Here is a 20,800-nt window from a genome sequence, read left to right on the forward strand (position 1 = left end):
ATTTGTATACTAAAAACACAATGCAGAGAATTTAGAATCAGATGAGCTGGTTTCCTACTCTGATCTTGTCATTGTTTCTTACTTTAGGTGAATTACTTCCCTTCTGTGAACCTAAGTTTTTTCATCTATAAAATGAGGGAGTAGGATTAGATTGTCTCTAAGGTCCCTTGCAGCCCAAAAGAACTTTCCCTAGGACAACCCAGTGAAATAGGATAGATATTGCAATCCCCATTTTCTATGATGAAGACATTCCTGTGTCTGCTCTCTGAACCAGTTTTGGATCAATAAAAGGATCCCATGTAAAATATTGTTATAACTCCATTGTGGCATCAGAAAATCTACTATAACCAATTGTCCTTGGCCAATCTACTATTTAAAATGTTCTTGGTGAATGACTGCTCTTCCATAACAAAATTGTACTCAAATAGTATGTTTTTTCAGAATTGATGAACATTAAGTGGGATAGTCCCATACTAGACAGTTGTAAGTTATAAGTTACATAAGACAGTTATAAGTAGACAGTTACTACAACCATTACCAGATTGGGTACCCATACATTTTAGAAGGATATTGTTAGGACTGACTTTCTGTGCCTTTTTAAAGTGCTTCTAGAACAAAATTCCTTTATCCGTATATAAAACTTCTCAGCAAGATTTTCAAATTGTTGAAATTATTTTATAAAAAAAACTTCCTAAGAGAATGTGACTAAATGTACTGAAATATTTACATTTCTTAGAAACTCCCTTAGAAATAGTCATAGTATTTAATTGTCCACCTATAGTTGTAGTTGAATTGTTTTCAGTTGTATCCAATTTGTCACGATCCCATTTGGGGTATTCTTGGCAAAGCTATTAGAGAAGCTTCTCCAGCTTATTTTATAGATGAACTGAGGCAAGCAGAATGAAGTGACTTGCCTAATGTTACACAACTAGTAGGTGTTTGAGGTTGGCTTTGAACTCAAGAAGATGAGTCTTCCTGACTCTAAGCCCAGCACTCTGTCCATACTGAATAATAAAATTTGCAAAACTATGAGCCCTGCACTCATATTTTAAATCTAGGAGTTTAGACAACAGATTAATTTGCTTAAATGATTTAGCAAGATTGGATAGTAAAAAAAAAAAAAAAAGAAAGTCAATCAACTGGGCTGGTAATTATGAATCCCACTGCCTTATCTGAACCATGATGATGCCTTCAGAGCCAAGATGAAAACTGTCACCTCTCAGTTTGTCCGAGGGGGATTTTTGGGAAGGCTCCTCGAAGTAGAATTTATCATGTACGAAGTGGCTATCTCTTGGACTGTGAGTGCAAAAGGACTGTGCTCTTCTGCTAAATTGGAAAGTTGGAAAGATTAAGGCAATTAGAATAAAACTCTCTTATATTTGCAGAAGATGGTACCTGTGTGTATGAGTATAGGAAATGTTTTGTTTTTGATTTCCTTTCTTGTTATTGATGTTGTTTCAGGTCTTAATTAAATGCTTTTGCTATTGAAAAAAAAAAACAAAAAAACAAATTCTGGATAGTATATAGATGTTGTGACAATATTTTTATTAAAGCTTTTCATTTTCAAAACATACATGGATAATTCTTCAACGCTGACTCTTTATTATAGCTTTTTATTTACAAGATATATACATAGGTAATTTTTCAGCATTGATAGTTGCAAATCCTTTTGTTCCAACTTTCCCCCTCCTTCCCCCCACCCCTTCCCCCAGATGGCAGTTTGACCAATACATATTACATATGTTAAAGTATAAGTTAAACACAATATATGTATACATGTCCATACAGTTATTTTGCTGTACAAAAAGAGTCGGACTTTGAAATAGTGTACAATTAGCCTGTGAAGGAAATCAAAAATGCAGGTGGACAAAAATAGAAGGATTGGGAATTCTATGTAGTGGTTCATAGTCATCTCCCAGAGTTTTTCCCCTGGGTTTAGCTGGTTCAATTCATTACTGCTCTATACTGATTTGGTTCATCTCATTGTTGAAGAGGGCCATGTCCATCAGAATTGATCATCATATAGTATTCAACACTGACTCTTGCAAAACCTTGTGTTCCAAATTTCCTCCCTGTTGCAATACAGAAGCCACTTGCCAGTGGCTGCTGGAGTTCTAACTCAGACCTCTAGAATGGATTTCTTCATGTGAGAGGATGATGATGATACAAGGAGACTGAGAGGTAGTTGTGTTCTCTGACCTCTCTCCTCTTCCCTCTTGCCTCCAATTTACTTCATTCCCAATTCACAAGGAACATCTGCTTTAGTAAAGGCTGATTTGCAACTCCTTCAAATATTATGAGTCACAGCTGTGGAAATTCTCAGAGAATTGATCTGCTCCTTCACTTAGGCATGGTCCTTAACACCTCCCTGTCTCACCACCCTCTCCCCTAGATGGCAAGTAATCCAATATATGTTAAACATGTGCAATTCTTCTATACATATTTCTACACTAGAAAAATCAGATCAAAAAGGGAAAAAATGAGAAAAACAAAATACAAACAAACAGCAAAATGAGTGAAAATATTTTGTTGTGATCATACTCAGTTCCCCACAGTCCTCTTTCTGGATGGAGATGTCTCTCTTCATCACAAGATCATTGAAACTGGCCTCAATCATCTCATTGTTGAAAAGAGCCACATCCATCAGAAATGATTTTCATATAATCTTGCTGTTGCCATGTGCAATGATCTCCTGGTTCTGCTCATTTCACTTAGCATCAGTTCATGTAAATCTCTCCAGGCCTCTCTGAAATCATCCTGCTGATCATTTTTTATAGTACAACAATATTCCATAACATTCATATACCATAATTTATTCAGTCAGCCATTCTCCAATGGATGGGCTCCACTCAGTCTCCAGTTTCTTTCTACTACAAAAAAAGGCTGTCACAAACATTTTTGTACATGTGGGTCTCTTTCCCTCCTTTATAATCTCTTTGGGATATAAGCCCAGTAGAAATACTGCTGGATCAAAAAGGATGCACAGTTTGATAGCCCTTTGGGCATAGTTCCAAATTGCTCTCCAGAATGGTTGAATCACGACTCCATCAACAATGTATTAGTGTTTAGTTTTCCCACATCCCCTCCAAAATTCATCATTATTTTTTCCTGTCATCTTAGCCAATCTGAGAGGTATGTAGTGGTATCTCATAGTTGTCTTAATTTGCATTTCTCTGATCAATAGTGATTTAGAGTACCTTTTCTTGAAATGGTTTCAGTTTCTTTAGCTTGATGGTGTATTTTCTCAATGGTGTTTTTTTTTATTTTTCCATTTATATGTAAAGATAGTTTTTAACATTTATTTTTTTATTATAGCTTTTTATTTACAAGATATATGCATGAGTAATTTTTCAGCATTGATCTTTGCAAAACCTTCTGTTCCAAGTTTTCCCTTCCTTCCTCCTACCCCCTTCCCTAGATGGCAGGTAGACCCATACATGTTAAACATGTTAAAGTATATTTAACATTTATTTTTATAACATTTTGAGTTCCAAATTTTTTTTCTCCCTCCCTTTTCCATCTCCTCCCCACAAGGCAGCAAGAGGTCTGATATAAGTTATATATGTACAATCATGTTAGACATTTCCATATTAGTCATGCTGTAAAAGAAAAATCAAAACAGAAAAGAAAAACCATGAGAGAGAAAATAAGCAAAAAGGTGAAAATAGTATGCTTCTATCTACATTTGGTCTCCATAGTTTTCTCTCTAGATGTAGAAGGCATTTTCCATATGATTATTGTTTTGATTATTTTATTATTAATATTATATTATTATATATTGATATATATTATTGATAGGAAATATATCTTATTTTCACATCATTTGCTGGCTCAGTGTTCACTGTTGGTACATGTATAAATTGTTCATGAGTTATAGATAAGGGAGTCTTGAAATATAGGTATAATCACTCTGTTGTCTAAGTGCTGATGAAAGAAACAATGGGTTATCAGAAATGCTAAAATCCTTATGATTAAGAATTTGTCTAAAACTAGAGGTTCTAATTTTTGTTTGTGCAAACACTTTTTAATTTAATATAATCAAAATTATCCATTTTACATCTTATAATGCCCTGTCTCATGTGGTTATAAATTCTCCCTTTATCCAAAATATTCTACAGGCAAACTATTCCATGCTCTCCTAATTTACTTATCGTATCACCCTTTATATCTAAATCATAAACTCATTTGAATCTATCTTGGTATAAGATATAAGATGTATTATCTCCTGATAATCTCACTCAAAATATGAAAGGGTAAAAGAACATGAATTTTTTTTTTTTTTTTGGAGATAGGGAAGAAGGATTTTCTTAATCTAGAAATATCAAAATCTGAGTTGTTTTGAGGTAGAAGACATAAATCATAGATAGGGTCCCTTTTATCTTAAAAAATCTCCAAAGAAATAGTACTCTGATTCTATTGGTAGAAGCAGGAAGCTCAAATTAGGGGGAAGAAGAGATACTTTAATCCTAGTATCTGTGCAAAGAACGATTTCTCTGTGTTTTCTTCATTTTTCTGCTTCGATTTTGCCTCCTTTAGCTTTGCATAAATTTATTTCAAAAGTGACATCATTCCATTTTGCAGACATGACAACAACAAATGACCAGTGCTTGAAAATGATATCTAGTCGATCTAAAACCAGTGGTGATGACCATGCTTTGCAGAGGGAAGGAGGAGACTTGTAGCAGCCTCTTCCAATCTAGGTCACATTCCAAGTTGAATGTGGACAAGTTACTGTTGCTACTTCCAAAAAGACAGCTCTCTTGTTTCAGACTATGACCCATTTTGTAATGCATTTTCAAATGCTCCCTTTTGTTGAAAACAAATTTCATTGTATACCATGGAGGGAATGAAGCTTGTTATCATCTAGATTATGTCCGGTTGGGCCCAAGTTTCCTCTGATTAAAGTAGTAGGAAATGAAACTATTTGTATATATTGAGATTTATAAGGATTCAAGAACCCATGAAAAAAATAACAAATTACTATTATATTTTGATTTTAAAATTTGATAACTGTTTTGTCCTTTCATATTTTTTAAACAAATATGAAGCATTTCACCTTTTGGTGCCTTCCAGGATGTTGCCTAAGTATTTGTTAATCATGAAGATGAAAAAGATGTAAATCTAAACACTATATTTATAGCATGACCTACAAAGATCCTATGATTTTGACTTTTTCATATTGCTTCTAGTGATGCTAATTGTAATATTTAACCGTTTTTTTACATGAATTTGTTCATTAATTTGTTCCTCTTTTCCCCCTTCCTTTAATTCCTTTGATGACTGACCCTTTTCCCTGCTTCCTCTCAATCACTTTTCCTCCTTTTTTAAAAACAAGAATGAGGGTAAGAACATTTTTTTACATGGGACAATTAATTATCAATCTGAATGAGATGAGTTGACTTTTCTCAAGACAGTTGTGAAAATTGAGTAAGGCTTCATCTACTTCAGAGTTGGAGTAGGCCTGAAGGTCCTTGAGCATTGACTCAAAAGCAAAGATTTCCTACTATCCTCCCATGACATCATTTTCTCTCTACTTCAATCAAATATGGACAACTATGTACTTACTGGCCAAGTTCAATTTCTTGTTTACAATTTCTTTGTTCCAGTGTTTAGAATGTAAGACCCTCAGCCAATGAGGATAATGGTGAGTGGTGGGAGGGGTATTTGTGTTAGGGACTATTTAAAAGTGTAAAAACCTGTCCCAAAAGGTGCCTCCTCCTTTTGATTATTTGCTTGACTGAAGGGATGTCCGCTTCTCTTGAGAATGTACAATAAATTTTTGCTTTGCTCCTAGAGATCTTTCCAGCTTTTTATTAAATGGTGACCACTCACCAATTTGAGCCACACAGTTTTGGGAGCTTATCCGGGATCACATGCTTTGGTGAGTAGGTGAACTCTTAGGTGCTAGCACGATGGCACCCTTCCCTGATTAAGGCAGCCCCCCAGGATCCAGGGGCTTCTCCTTGCTTCCCAAGGTAAAGTGGGCCCTAAGTGGAGAAACTCAGGGCAAAGCAAAAGGAAGAAACTCCATGGTAAAAATTCCGAGTGGCTTGGTGTGAAGACAGATCAGTCAAGTAATTTGCTGCACAGCAACTCAGAGGTAAGCTCCCTATGAGCCCTTTGAGTCAAGTTATAGACTCTGGAGGGGTGCTCTGGATAGGATAGGATAGCCTTCTTGGGTGAGTGAAGTTAATTGTCAACAATTGATGTGTTTGGGCATTTTGGAATTTAGATTCCATCAAAATTCAATGGGTGTGGCCCAGTCCCAGACATCCATCATGAAGAAAAATGAGAAAAAAAATTATCAGAAAATACTGGTAGATAGTCCCTTGGGAAATAAGTAATTGGAACAAACTGCCAAAATATAAAGGAAAAAGCAAGAAAAAGATGATAAGGTAGTGTTGTTTTGTCTAGGGTAATAATGATATTAGCAGAGCACTATTTGGCCCAAGTATGGCTCCTTTGAAGACTAGGTGTCCCAAAAACTAAATTTATATATTAATAATAAAGAATCTGTTAATCCAGAGGAGGCAGTATATGCCAGACTATGGCTGTCGGGCCCCTTAATATTGAGTAAGAATCAAAGTGAAAAGGGTATAAAGGAGGAGACTTTAAAGACACACCAATGGGACCCATCATTATCTCTCCCTTCTCCATACTCAGCCTCACCTCAAGAAGCCATGGCCTCTAGAGCTGAAAGGGAAGGAGAGGACTTTATAAATTCAACCAGCCCTCCTTGGGTTCTGAGGGCATAAGAGGACTTAATTCAATTAACCCCATTCAGGCCCAGCAAAGGGCCTTTTGCTTCACTAAGGAAGGAATTAGAGCAAATTCAAAGGGTTATCCAAAATTACCCTCTTCCAGAGCCCCAAACCTCAAATCCTAAATTTTTTCCCTTAAGAGAAGTTCCCTTAGCTCAGGGAGGTATAGGATACATGAATGCTCCCCTGAGTGCCATAGAAGTTAGGACTTTTAGGAAGGAAATGAGGCCCTTAATAGAAGATCCCACCAGGCTAGTAGAACAATTTGATCAATTCCTATTCTTTTGTCAATCAGGGACTCAGTATATCTTTTGACTTGGGGAGAACTTATGTCTATTTTGAATTCTCCCTTCTCACAAGAGGAAAGGGGACTAATTAGAAGAACAGCTATGAAGGAGTGGGACTGGAGACACCCTCCAGCAGCAGGAGTAGTCCCAGTTGACCAGAAATGCCTTTTAGTAGATCTGAATTGGGATCATAATAACCCTATACATTGGAGAAGTATGAGAGATCTTAGAGAACGGATAATTATAGGAATAAGAAATGCAATTCCAAAGGCACAGAATATCAAAAAGACCTTTGGAGTGATTCAAGGAAAGGACAACTCACCAGTTGAATATCTGAATAGACTAAAAGAGAGCATGAGGAAGTACTCTGGGTTTGACCCTGATAACCCAGGAGCAGAAGAGACCTTGAAATTTCACTTTGTGACCAATGCATGGCCAGATATCAGTAGAAAGTTACAGAAAGTAGAAGAATGGAATAATAAGAGCTTTTCCAATCTATTGGAGGAGGCCACCAAGGTGTATGTTAGGAGGGATGATGAGAAACAAAAGCACAAAGCCAAAATCTCAGTCCAGATGGTACAAACAATTGCAAAGAATGCAGAAAAAAACCGACAGGACAAAGCCCCAAGGAAAGGAGACAGAGATATTCAGGAAGGAACAGGAGGCTTGCTGTTCCTGACAGTAAACAGCCTTTGAGATGTTGGGGATATCAAAAAGTAGGGCACATACAAAAAGAATGCCCCCAGCAGAGGATGAAACTGCAGACATGTTCCCATATTAAGCTTGATGAAGATTAGGGGAGTCAGGGATTCTTGAAAGACTCCCACTGGGAACCCTTGGTAAATTTAAGGGTAGGACCCCACCAGGAGACTCCTATACTCTTAGTAGACACCAGGGCATCGAGATCTTCAGTGACCTGTTTGCTTGAGGATGTTAAATCATCTAAGGAGACTCTGGTGATTTCTGGGGTTAAAGGAGAAATTTTTCTTGTGGGAAAAAGGGAAACATTGGGCAGGTTTCTGTTCATCTCAGAAGCAGGAGTAAACTTGCTGGGGAGACATTTAATAACTAAAGTAGAAATTGTGTTGATTCCACATGGACCCAGCATATATCCCAGTAGAATGGCACTAATGAATGAAGAGCAGACTAGGATAATCTCTGAGGTTTGGGCGAGATTTGACAATCCAGGCAGAGCAGATATAGTTCTGATAAAAATATAAAAATCACATTGAAAGACCCTAGGGAGTTGGTAAGAGTCAAACTATACCCAATTTCACTAAAAGGAAGGAGAGATTTATAGCTTGTGATACAAGGCTTATTGAGATATGGCCTAATAGAACCCTGCATTTCACCCTTTAACACACCCATACCTCCTGTCAAGAAGAAGGATGGGAAATACAGGTTAGTTCAGGATCTAAGGGAGATTAACAAAATCGTGTTAGCTTCCCACCCTATGGTTCTGAACCCATTTACTGTTCTGGGCTGGATTCCTAGTTCTGCTAAGTGCTTCAGTGTATTGGATCTGAAGGAAGCATTGTGGAGCTGCCCTTTAGAGGATAGTAGTAGAAACCTCTTTCCCTTCCAATGGGAAGAGCCAGAGACTGGAAGGAAACAGCAAATGAGGTGGTGCCTTTTTCCTCAGTGCTATACTGAGTCCCCAAATTTGTTTGGCCGAATCCTTGAAAATTGCATGGGAGATTTTCAACCAGTAATGGGAACTTGGGTGTTGTAGTATGTAAATTATCTACTGTAATGGGGGAATACAAGGGAACACACCAGTAGTTGTACCATTGATCTATTAAATTTCCTGGGAGGATTGGGGTTTAGGATATCAAGAGAAATTGCAGTTTGTGGAGAGGGCATTGGTCAGCTCAAACTTGAGAACTGTATGCCTTAAATCAAGCGTTGAAGTTATTGAAGGATCAAGATGGGTATATGTACACTGATTCGAAATATGCCTGGGGTGTGGTGTGTGTATTTGGAAAATTTGGGAAGAAAGAGGATTTGTAAATAGTAAGGGTAAAGAACTGGTCCACCATACATTAGTCAGGTACTGGAAAATATTCTGGCTCCTAGGAATGTAGCAGTCATACATGTAAAGGGATGAGGAGCCAAGGAAGCTGGAGACCAGGAGATTACTCCTATAATGGCCTGGATACCTGTACTTCCCCTAGTCTGCCCTCTCCCAGCTTTACCCAGAAGGAAAAAGAGAAGGCCTCAACTCTCAGAGCAGTTGAGAAGGATGGATGGCTCTTACCTGACGGCAGAGAGGTACTGACCAAAGCAAGTATGAGGCAAGTCCTTCAGCAGTTGCTCCAGGGCAATCAATGGGATGTCCAAAACCTGTGTGATGCTGTGATGACGAGGTATGTTTCCCCTGGCCTATTTACTATGGCCCAACAACTGCTGGACGGCTGTCGGAGGACTAACAAGGCTGCTCAATGCCAGGTCCCAAAAGGGGGATGAGCTCTGGGAAGCAGACCATTCCAAAGCATCCAGGTGGACTTCACTGAGCTGCCACCAGTGGGTCGCCTTAAATACTTGATGGTCAGAGTGAACCATCTGACCTCATGAGTGGAGGCATTCCCCTCAGGCCAAGCAACTGTTGAGACAGGTCTTATTAGAAAAATTATTCCCAGATATGGAGTACTGGAGAGGAGACTCGGATCAGGGAATGCATTTTTCTGCCCAAGTATTGCAGAAACTGATTAGGGCCTTAGAAATCACTTGGGATCTCCACACCCCTGGTATCTTCCTTCTTCTGGGAGAGTAGAAAGGATGAATCAAGAAATAAAACGGCAGCTGACTAAATTATCTTTAGAGACCCAACTACCTTGGACTAAATACCTCCTCTCCCTCTGGTCAGAATCAGAACCAAGCCACATAGAGATATTGGGCTTTCACCTTGTGAATTATTGTCCTTTCCAGACTTGTATGGGAAACTGGGGCCCTATTTTAGGGACAAAGGATGTATTTCCTAAAAAATATGTCAAATCATTGGTACAACATTTACAAGAACTACAACAAAAGAGTTAATAGCTCAGACTCCTCCTCTAGGTTTCCCTGTTCATAGAATTCAGGTTGGAGATTGGGTTTTGAGCCGATCCTGGAAGGATGAGAAGTTGATGGGACGGACCCTACGAGGTGATACTTTGCAATTTTTTCCCAGAAACAAGGCTGGACACATCATTCCAGAACAAAAGGACCTGTAGCACCACCTTTATCGGAGTAGACAGTGGAAGATAAGGGAGACCTCAAATTACATTTGAGGAGGGGGCCTCCAATGAATAGGAACACAATCTCTGAACCCAGTGCATTGTAATTGTCTATGTATCACTCTTCTTATTACTTTGGGCCTCTTCACCTGGTTGGGAGCTGATATGTTTTCCCCTAGGAATTTCACCTTAACCTTACAGTGTACTCACCTACCTCTTAATTGGACAGGGATCTGTTATATTGGATTAATAAGGCCAAAATTCTTTCTTTCTTCCTGAACAGGCAGACAAATCCTTAGGATTCAGTTGCATGATGATTTGCGAAGGGGATAACAGAGTTTAGATACCTCGATAACCCAGACTGGAGATGATTGGGGGGACACCTGGCTCCCAGAAAGAATAGTTAAAGAGTATGGGCTAAACACCTGGGCTCAAGGTGAAAGTTGGGGATATAGAACCCCAATATCTATGTTGAATAGGATAATTAGACTTCAAGCAGTTGGAGAGATTATCACTAGTCAGACAGCTAAGGCACTAGATTTTGATTGATAAGTAGAATAGTTCAAAACTCATTATCCAGAATGATTAGGTTGGAAGGGAAAGCTGAAGGGTCTATTAGAATGACGGTGTTAAAGCGTGGGAGCCAGTGCCCCAAGAAGACCGACAGGAGCCGGAAGGGGATGAGGAATTAGATAAGGAATTGTGATATTATGTTACAAAAATTTAAAGAGATCTCAGTGTACAAATAAGAGGAGGGACTGAACAAGGTGAGGTGAGATCTCTCAAGACAGTTGTGAAAATCAAGTAAGGCTTCATCTACTTCAGAGTTGAAGTAGGCCTGAAGGTCTTTGGGCATTAACTCAAGAACACTGACTTCCTTCTATCCTCCCATGACATCATTTTCTCCCTACTTCAATCAAATAAGGGCAACTATGTACTTATTGGCCAAATTAAATTTCTTGGGTAGTTCCTGTGTTTAGAATGTAAGACCCTCAGCCAATGAGGATAATGGTCAGTGGTGGGACAGGTATTTACATTAGGGATTATTTAAAGTGTAAAATCTGTCCCAAAGGTGCCTCTTCCTTTCACTTTTTTGCTCGATTGTTCTCTCAAGTGAGAGAACATACAATTAACTTTTGCTTTGCTCCTAGAGATCTCTCCAGCTTTTTATTAAATGGTGACCACTCACCAATTTGAGCCACACAAATCTAATTCCATTTCTTTTTTGGAATAATTTTTAAAACACAAACAGCTATTCTCCTTAAATATGTGCTTATAAAAGGGTAAAAGTTGATTTCAAAATCTAATCAAATCATTATATCTGTATTTTCTTAGGGATTAGAGCTCTCACCTAAGTCAAGTTAGAAAATATTGTTTGAACTACTTATTTTCCAGAGTCACTGACCCTTTTCATCTTTCAGTTCAAACATTTTTCAGTTGTATCTGACTCTTTGTGACTTCATTTGGGGTTTTCTTGGCAAAGGTGCTGGAATTGTTTGCCATTTCCTGCTCTAGATCATTTTACAGATGAAGAATTTGAGGTAAACAGGGTTAAGGGACTTATCCATGGTGGTTGCTGTCCATCTTTCATTGTCAAAGAGGATCATTGTGAGACATAACTCCATTGGATTTGTGAAGGGTGGAGTTAAAAGTCTTTCATTACACAACTGCAGAGGTGGATATTCTATAGAATAACAACACTTGGAATCAATACTTGCCTATTTTTATACCTGAAATGCAAGTCCCTCCCTGATTCTCTATTGACTGAGTACCAGAGGTCACAACCTAAATGGAGTGCCTAATGCCCCCACACCTGATTACTTCTGATCATTGATTGTAATGTTACTTCTCCCTTGGCATTCTCCTTATTTGGACTTAGTTCAATCCTTTCCCTACCCTATTGGCCAAGTACTACAAAGGTTTTAGTCTATCTGGAGCCTATTACCACTCCTTATTACATCATTACTTCTCCACACACAGATACACATACACACACACGCACACACACACACCTGAGTGTATGTCCTTAGTTACATTTCTCTCCACATAGAAGTCCAATGCAGATTATAGTTTATAATCTTTTTTTTTATTCCAAATACCCACCTTTGATTATATTTTATTAGTTTTGCTTCCTTGCCTAGCCTCTACAAGGATGAAGTTTTAATTGGAAAGTGACTTGACCTTACTCTGTCTAAAGTCATCAAAGTCCAGTGGCTAGACAAAGGTCAAAACTACAGGTGAAGACCCAGGATGCAGTGGGTGTGACTTTAGCCTTTCTAAAGTTCTTTCCAGCTCTGTTTGTTTGAGGCCACACCTGTTCCCTAACTGGTCTGGGGAAGAGCTGAGACAAAAGGTGGCTCAATTTACCATCACAAAGATGTCAATCTGAGAGACAAGAAAACAATTGGTATTTACACTCATCCTAAGCCATCAAAACCTAAACAAAGAGCCATAGTCTCTGAGATTTCAGGTCTCTGGAAGGTGAGTCTTCCTGATTCTGGACCAGTACTGTATATACTGCACCACCCAGTTGGGCTTTCTGTCTTCGCTGCCTGTATAAAGTAGTAAACTCATAGAATGTTAGATTTGAAGAAGTATAGTGTCATCTAGTCTTAATTTCCTAATTTTACAAGTCCTAGAGGATGGCTTTATAAGGAAAAGAACAAGGCCAATGTAGCCTGCCTCATCCCTATCCCTGGAAAGGGAAGGTGAATGAGTACTTGTCAGGGGTATTTCAGTATAGGGGATGTTTGCTTCAAGGAAGAGTTGGTTTAGATGACCTTGAGGCCTCTTCCAAAACTCAGGATTCAGCGAATTGCCCAATGTTACACAGCAAGTTTGTAGCAAAATTGGGACTAAATCTAAACTTCCTTCCTCCAAATCTAACCCATTTTCTACTTTATCATAGTAGTTTTTGAAAAATTAAAAAAAAAAAAACGAAACACAATGTATGGATGACAGACATACTTTTATGTTGAACCTGCATAACTTTCTTAAATCTACAATCAATAAAACAACAAATCAAGGCAGAATTTGCGGTGTTTGCCAATTTCTGATGTGTAAATGCTCACAATGAAAATTTAACAATCAGCTCTCTCTAAAAGTTAGAGCTTCCAAAAATTATCAAACTACGCATACCCTTTGATCCAGCAGTGTTACTACTGGGTTTATATCCCAAAGAAATGCTAAAGAAGGGAAAGAGTCCTGTATGTGCCAAAATGTTTGTGACAACCCTGTTTGTAGTGGCTAGAAACTGGAAACTGAACAGATGCCCATCAATTGGAGAATGGCTGAATAAATTGTGGTATATGAATGTTATGGAATATTATTGTTCTATAAGAAATGACCAGCAAGATGATTTTAGAAAGGCCTGAAGAGACTAACATGCACTGATGCTGAGTGAAATGAGAAGGACCAGGAGATCATTAAATACTTCAACAACAATACTATATGATGATCAATTCTATGGACGTGGCCCTCTTCAACAATGAGATGAACCAAATCAGTTCCAATAGAGCAGTAATGAATTGAACCAGCTACACCCAAGGAAAGAGAACTCTGGGAGATGACTATGAGCCACTACATAGCATTTCCAATCCCTCTATTTTTGTCCGCCTGTATTTTTTATTTCCTTCACAGGTTAATTGTATACTATTTCAAAGTCCGATTCTTTTTATACAGCAAAATAACTGTATGGACATGTATACATATATTGTATTTAACTTACACTTTAACATATTTAACAGGTATTGGTCAACCTGCTATCTGGGGGAAGAGGTGGGAGAAGGAGGGGAAAAATTGGAACAAAAGGTTTTGCAATTGTCAATGCTGAAAAATTACCCATGCATATATCTTGTCAATAAAAAGCTGTAATTAAAATAAAGAAAAATTAGAGCTTCTTTTTTTTAAATTTTTATTAAAGCTTTTATTTTTCGAAACACATGCATGGGCAATTCTTTAACATTAGCCCTTGCAAAACCTTGTATTCCAAGTTTCCCTCCTTTCTCCCATGTCCTCCCTAGATGGCAAGTATTCCAATATATGTTAAACATGGTAGAAATATGTGTTAAATCCAATATATGCATACATATTTATACAATTATTGTGCTGCACAAGAAAAATCAAATCAAATCAGTAAAAAAAAAAAAACAAAACAAAACACAGCAGCAGCAGAATCAAATGCAAGTAAGCAACAATGAAAAGAGTAAAAATGCTATGCTGTAACCGCATGCAGTTCCCAGGGTCCTCTCTCTGGGTGTAGATGGCTGTCTTTATCACTGAAAAACTGGAACTGGTTTGAATCTTTTAATTGTTAAAGAATGATCAGAATTGATCATCGTATACTCTTGTTGTTCCCATGTATAATGATCCCCTGGTTCTGCTCATTTCAAAAAGTTAGAGCTTCTAATACACTATTTGGTTTTCAAGATTTTCAGATTTGTTCAAAATGTTCAAAAAACATTTCAAATTTGGCCTCAGACACTTACCAGTTGTGTAACACTGGATAAATCACTTAAATACTGTTTGCTTCAGTTTCCCCATCTGTAAAATGAGCTGGAGAAGGAAAAAACAAAGCATTCCAATAGTTTTACCAAGAAAACTCCAAATGGAGTCACAAAGAGTTGAACATAACTGAAACAACTGAACAAAAAGAGAACGGGAAAGGACAAAGTTAAATGAAAGTATTTTACAACAGATGAATCAGTTCAAATGATGAACTAAATTGTCATAGTTTTCCAACAGCTACTTACTCAGGTTAAGCCAGTGATACTTTTTTTTTCCTCTAGAAAGATTATTAACTGCATCAAAATTAACCTTGATGTACTTTCAATTTTCTATAAGTGATATATTTCTTTGATATCTCTCTGAATCCCACATTTCTAAGATATTTACTCATTTTATGAATTTGATTTTCTAAGTATAACCTTTTATAGGCTGGGTTTTTTTTTTTCAGCTCTTACAGCTGATGTTGAAGGATTATAATTTCATAATGGAGTTATAAAAAAAAAGTTCAAATTTAATTTTGATCCTGATTGTTTAAGATAGTGTATTTTACTTGTATATTTTTTAAAAGGCCCCAATATAAAGGGTTTTTTTTTTTGCAATTTTCTGATTTCAAATGATTTTTAAATTCACTGATTTTTTTTTTTGCTTCTCCCATGCACATTTTTACTCTTTTCTTTTTGATATATCAATGTCGGGGGTCCAAAGGAGACTCCCAAAAGGTTGGGGTTCCAGATCGATGTCAGGAGGTGTCTGTCTCAAAAGAATTTTCAGGCTCAGACCCATCTCCAAATCAAGGGACACAGTTTATTATAATTGTAATGCTAATTATAGCTAATTATTATATATAGGCAGTTCCAAAAACTAAGTTTTGGGGCTAAGTTCCAAAAAAAATTACCATAGAACCAAGAGCTAGAAGATAAATTTATTGGGAAAAGTTAGAAGACCAGGTGCTTCACATCCCTGATATACTAATTTTATGGCTTAGAGGTGAATTTGAGAAGTAGTCTGGTTTGTACCTCATTATTATCTCAGAAACTTTGTTATCACTGATCAATGCATTGTTATCTGATAGTCAGCAATGTTTGTAGAACTACAGCACACCCTCAAACAAGGAACCTTAGGATTATTGACCAACAGCTATGTTTGTAGAATTATATCCTAAGGTCAGGGGACCTTAGGGCTATCACATCTCCCCTTGAAGCTGCACCCAATCTCTCAAGATGCTGAATGAACTTTACAAGTTTTCAAAGTCCTTGTTTTTAATTGTTTTTACAGTGATAAAATATATATTTTTGCATCTGGGGGAGATGATTTTCTGAACATTAATTTCTGAAAAATATTGTATGAAATTGTTGTGAAAGATTTCTCATTAAATAAATGGACATGGCTAAACAAGCAAAAAAAAAAAGATGAAATCAGCTCACCAAATAACATGATAATACAACAGTGTTGATTGAATGTATCAATAACTCAATACACATTTTAAAAATATAATAAAGGAATAAAATATGTGTGGAAGCCATTTAGTTTTTCATAATTAAAGAATATATACATTTACTAAAATGTCCAATAAAATTGCAACTTTATTTAAAAAAATTAAGCTTTTTAAAATAGTAAATTCCAGAAAATTGCAATTACACATAAAAAGATAGGACTATACAATTACCCTGCCCCAAACACAAAAATAACCATTTCATAGAGCACAAATACTAGGGAATGCTCAGTTGTGTACCTTCACAAGCTGTTACTCAGAACTGTATATGAACTGAACTTCATACATGTCCATGGGCTACACCATCTTTGCTGAATCTCTTTTGGGGTTAACTCGAGTTCTGCTTCATAGTGTCTTTCTCCTTGTTATCATAACTAGCTCTTTTAGGGTGCTAAACTCCTGTATGGATTTAGCCTGCCAGTCAATGATGTATCTCCACCTCATGGTGTATTTCCTTTCTCCTGATTGTGAGTTCCACTGGGAGCTTGTTTTTTCCCTTTTAATTGTGAAAAACCCCTTTCCTTGCTAATTATGTGCTCTCTCAAATTCATTTTATATTATGAGAATAACTCCAGTGGACTGGAAGGAGTGAAATTAAAAGTCTTTTGTTTTTACGTTTTGTTTGTTTGTTTGTTTTTGCTGAGGCAATTGGGATTAAGTGACTTGCCTAGGATCACATAGCTAGGAAGTGTGAAATGTTAAATGTCTGACGTCATATTTGAATTCAGGTCTTCCTAACTTTAGGGCTGGTGCTCTATCCACTGCGCCACCTAACTGCCCCAGTTAAAAGTCTTTAATTATACAACTGCAGAGGTGGGTATCCTATAGAATAGGAACACTTGAGATCAATACTTATCCTTTATTATATCTGAAATACAAATCTTTCCCTTGATGTCCCATTGGTTGAGTGCAGGAGGTTACAACCTATCAAAAGTGTAGTGGGTATTACTTTCCTCGGCATTCACCTTATTTGGATTTAGTTCAGTCTTTCCCCTGATTGGCTGAGTACTATCATATCAGGTCCTCTATGGGTTCACAGGAATATTCTGAAGTATTTAAAGGAGAGGTAACAGAAGCAGCATTTTTATTCCTAGAAATATGACCCTCACTCTGTTCCATTCTATTTTCAACTGGGCCAATGAGAGAAATAAGGAAAGGATATAAATTATTGGGGTCTGTGTAATGGTGTGTTGGCAAATACTTAATTACTGTTTCTTTGAAAATTAAAAAAAATACATATTAGAATCTAATTTACCCACTTGAGTTTTAAGTTTGCCTCCTCTGATCACATCATTACATCTGCCTCCCACTATAAATGGTTCTCTAGCCTAATTATGATGTAAATTGTGTCCTCCTTTAACCTTTGGGAGACACTGAATCTGTATCCCCTATAATCTGTGGGGGGAAGGGTGATTTGGGGTTTCAAACCCTCCTTTAGAAGAGGCATACCCAACAATCAGGAATGCCCCCATTACAGGCAGAGTTCCCTAGTATAACTAGAAAGTTATCTCCCCACTGGCAAGGGCTCAGAGTAACACCCAGAAAGCTGGAGAGAGGGTATTAGGAGTAAAGTTCTCATGGTGAGAAAGGAAGGAAGGAGATTATAGTGAGAGAAAGACAGACAATTTCATCCTTCTTTCTCCAGATTTTTTTTCAGGGCTTTTGCGGAAGAGAAGTTTCAGGTCCTCTATGGGTTCACAGGAATATTCTGAAATATCTGAAGGAGAAGTAACAAAAGAACATTTTTAATCCTAGAAATATGAGTTCACCTGGGGAAACCTTCCAGTTTGACTGACATTGGAGTAGTCAGAATGACTTTATATGGTCCTTTCCACTTTACACCTAGGGGGTCAGCACCTTGAGGGTTCCAAGATTTCAAGTATATCATGTCCCCTGGATTTACAGGGGAGGCGGTCTGAGCATGAGTATCTGTAGTTTTAGGGATATGTTCCTTTGTGTATTCAGAAAGGGCTTTCTGAGCTGTGTAGCAAACTGAATGACCCGATGCTGTTCTGGATCCACAAGAGTGTCGGTGATTAAGAAAGGCCTCCCCTACAGAATTTCAAAGGGGCTCAGCTTAATGTTCTCCCAAGGTGCAAGGCGAGCTCTAAGAAGCCCTAATGAGAGATTCTTCACCCAATCCTTTCAAGTCTCTAAGGACAATTTAGTGAGGACTTGAGGGTGTGATTCATTTTCTCCATCTTCCCAGAAGCTTGAGGATGTCAGGCAGAGTGGAGGTGGTAGGTAATTTTGAGTGCTTTGGCCACATTTTGGGTTACCTGGGAAGTGAAGGCTTACATTGTTCTGTAAAGAGCTAGGCAGGCCAAAGGTAGGTGTGACCTCTTTTGGCAAGAACTTTGATACCTCCTGAGCTTTTTCAGTCCTTCAGGGAAAGGCTTCTACCCTATTAGTAAAGGAATTAACAAAGACCAAAAGCAACTTGTAACCTCTGCAGCGGGTCATAGATATAAAGTCTATTTGCCAATCTTCCCCTGGATGTGTGTCCCTTCTCTGAACAGGCTTCAGGAAAGGGGGAGGTTTAACAGCTCCTTCAGGATTCACTTGGGCACAAATTGGGCAGGCCTGGCAGATCTAATTGTTTCTCCCAATTTGTGACCAGTAAAAATGTGTTTTACAAGAGATTGAAGAACAATTCTTTCCAGGTGCATGGCTTGATGAAGACAAAAAATAAGTTTCCACTGACTTGCTTCTGGGATTAAGAGTTGGTTTGAGGGTGTTTGAAACCATACAGAAGGAGAAAGGTACATCCTCTTCATTCTGCAAGGGTTTTTTCCTGCGAGCTATAAGAAGGGGTAGCACCTCAACAATTACATTTTACAACAGTATTTCTTATTCTAAATCCCCCTTACCATTACATTCTACTTTCCTTTTCAAGTCTGAATTTCCCACCCAATTACATTTTCCTTTTTTATTTTAATTTCCTTCTTCCACATCCTAACTTCCATTTTTTAGGTTTCAATTTTCTAATTTAAGTTTCATTTATCTATATTTCTCTAATTTAATTTTCATAACTCTGTGGAAACTAAACCCTTATCTAATTTTCATAATATTTACCACTTCCAGTATCTATTTTACCTCTTCATTTTTGTCCTTTTGGCAAAGAGAACTCCCTTGTGAATTCATCACATGTGCCTTGCATCTTGTGCCTTGTATAGCCTGTGCTATTCTGACCCCATCATTTAGTGCCCAACTTCATCACCTCCACTTCACAGAATGTGCCTTTCTCTGGCTCCACTCTGCTCCTTTCTCACTCTCATTCATTTGTTAAACTAATTCAAGTCAACACTGTTCTTTGCTCTCAAATCTCTTGTTCCCTTGTTCAAAATACATCACGCCAAATCCCCAGGTTTGGATTACTCTTACCATTTACTGTGTGTGTGTGTGTGTGTGTGTGTGTGTGTGTATTATTCAGTCATTTCGGAGATATCCAACTCTCGAGATCACATTTAGGATTTTCTTGACAAAGATACTGAAGTGGTTTGCCATTTCTTGACAAAGATACGGAAGCGGTTTGCCATTTCCTTCTTCCCTTTTACAGATGAAGAAACTGAAGCAAATAGTATTAAGTAACTTGCCTAGGATCACATAGCTTGTAAATATCTGAGCCTGGATTTGAACTCATAAAAATAAGTCTTCCTGATTCTCAGGCCCCTTATTGTGCCAATAGCTACCTCTTTTACTACTAGTCATATGCTGTTGAATGCAGCTCAAGAAAACCACAAAATAATACTGACTGGATTCACTATAAATTCATGTTATTTAAATCTCAACTGGACCCTCACTGTAGCAAGGCAATCTTTCACTTCTTTAATTAAATCTCTATTTTAGTGACCATAGTAGCTAAGATTTTCTAAGCCTCTCATAGTATTCCTCCCCTATACACTTTGCTAAGAATGTTTGCTAAGAGTTCCCCACTTTCTCCTTCTTATCTCACATCCTTCTTTTCTCCTTTATTCCAGTGCATGGTGAAGAGAAACCCATTCTCCTTGCCAAGACCAATCCTTCTACATGCACCTTTGATCTCCTTCTCTTTTGCCTTCTCCAGAATAGTCTTTTCCTAATCTTCAATCACTCCCTACCTATTTATTCCTTCCTTCCTTTCTACAAATGCTCTTAAGCCTCTACCATTCTTTTATTATTATTATTATAGCTTTTTATTTACAAGTTATATGCATGGGTAATTTTTCAGCATTGACAATTGCAAAACCTTTTGTTCCAACTTTCCCCCTCCTTCCCCCCACTCCTTCCCCCAGATGGCAGTTTGACCAATACATGTTACATATGTTAAAGTATAAGTTAAACACAATATATGTATACATGTCCATACAGTTATTATGCTGTACAAAAAGAATCGGACTTTGAAATAGTATACAATTAACCTGTGAAGGAAATAAAAAATATAGGTGGACAAAAATAGAGGGATTGGGAATTCTATGTAGTGGTTCATAGTCATCTCCCAGAGTTCTCTTTCCTTGGGTGTAGCTGGTTCAATTCATTACTGCTCTATTGGAACTGATT

Source organism: Sarcophilus harrisii, chromosome 2 (assembly GCF_902635505.1).
Source record: "Sarcophilus harrisii chromosome 2, mSarHar1.11, whole genome shotgun sequence".
In the NCBI taxonomy this organism is placed as follows: domain Eukaryota; kingdom Metazoa; phylum Chordata; class Mammalia; order Dasyuromorphia; family Dasyuridae; genus Sarcophilus; species Sarcophilus harrisii.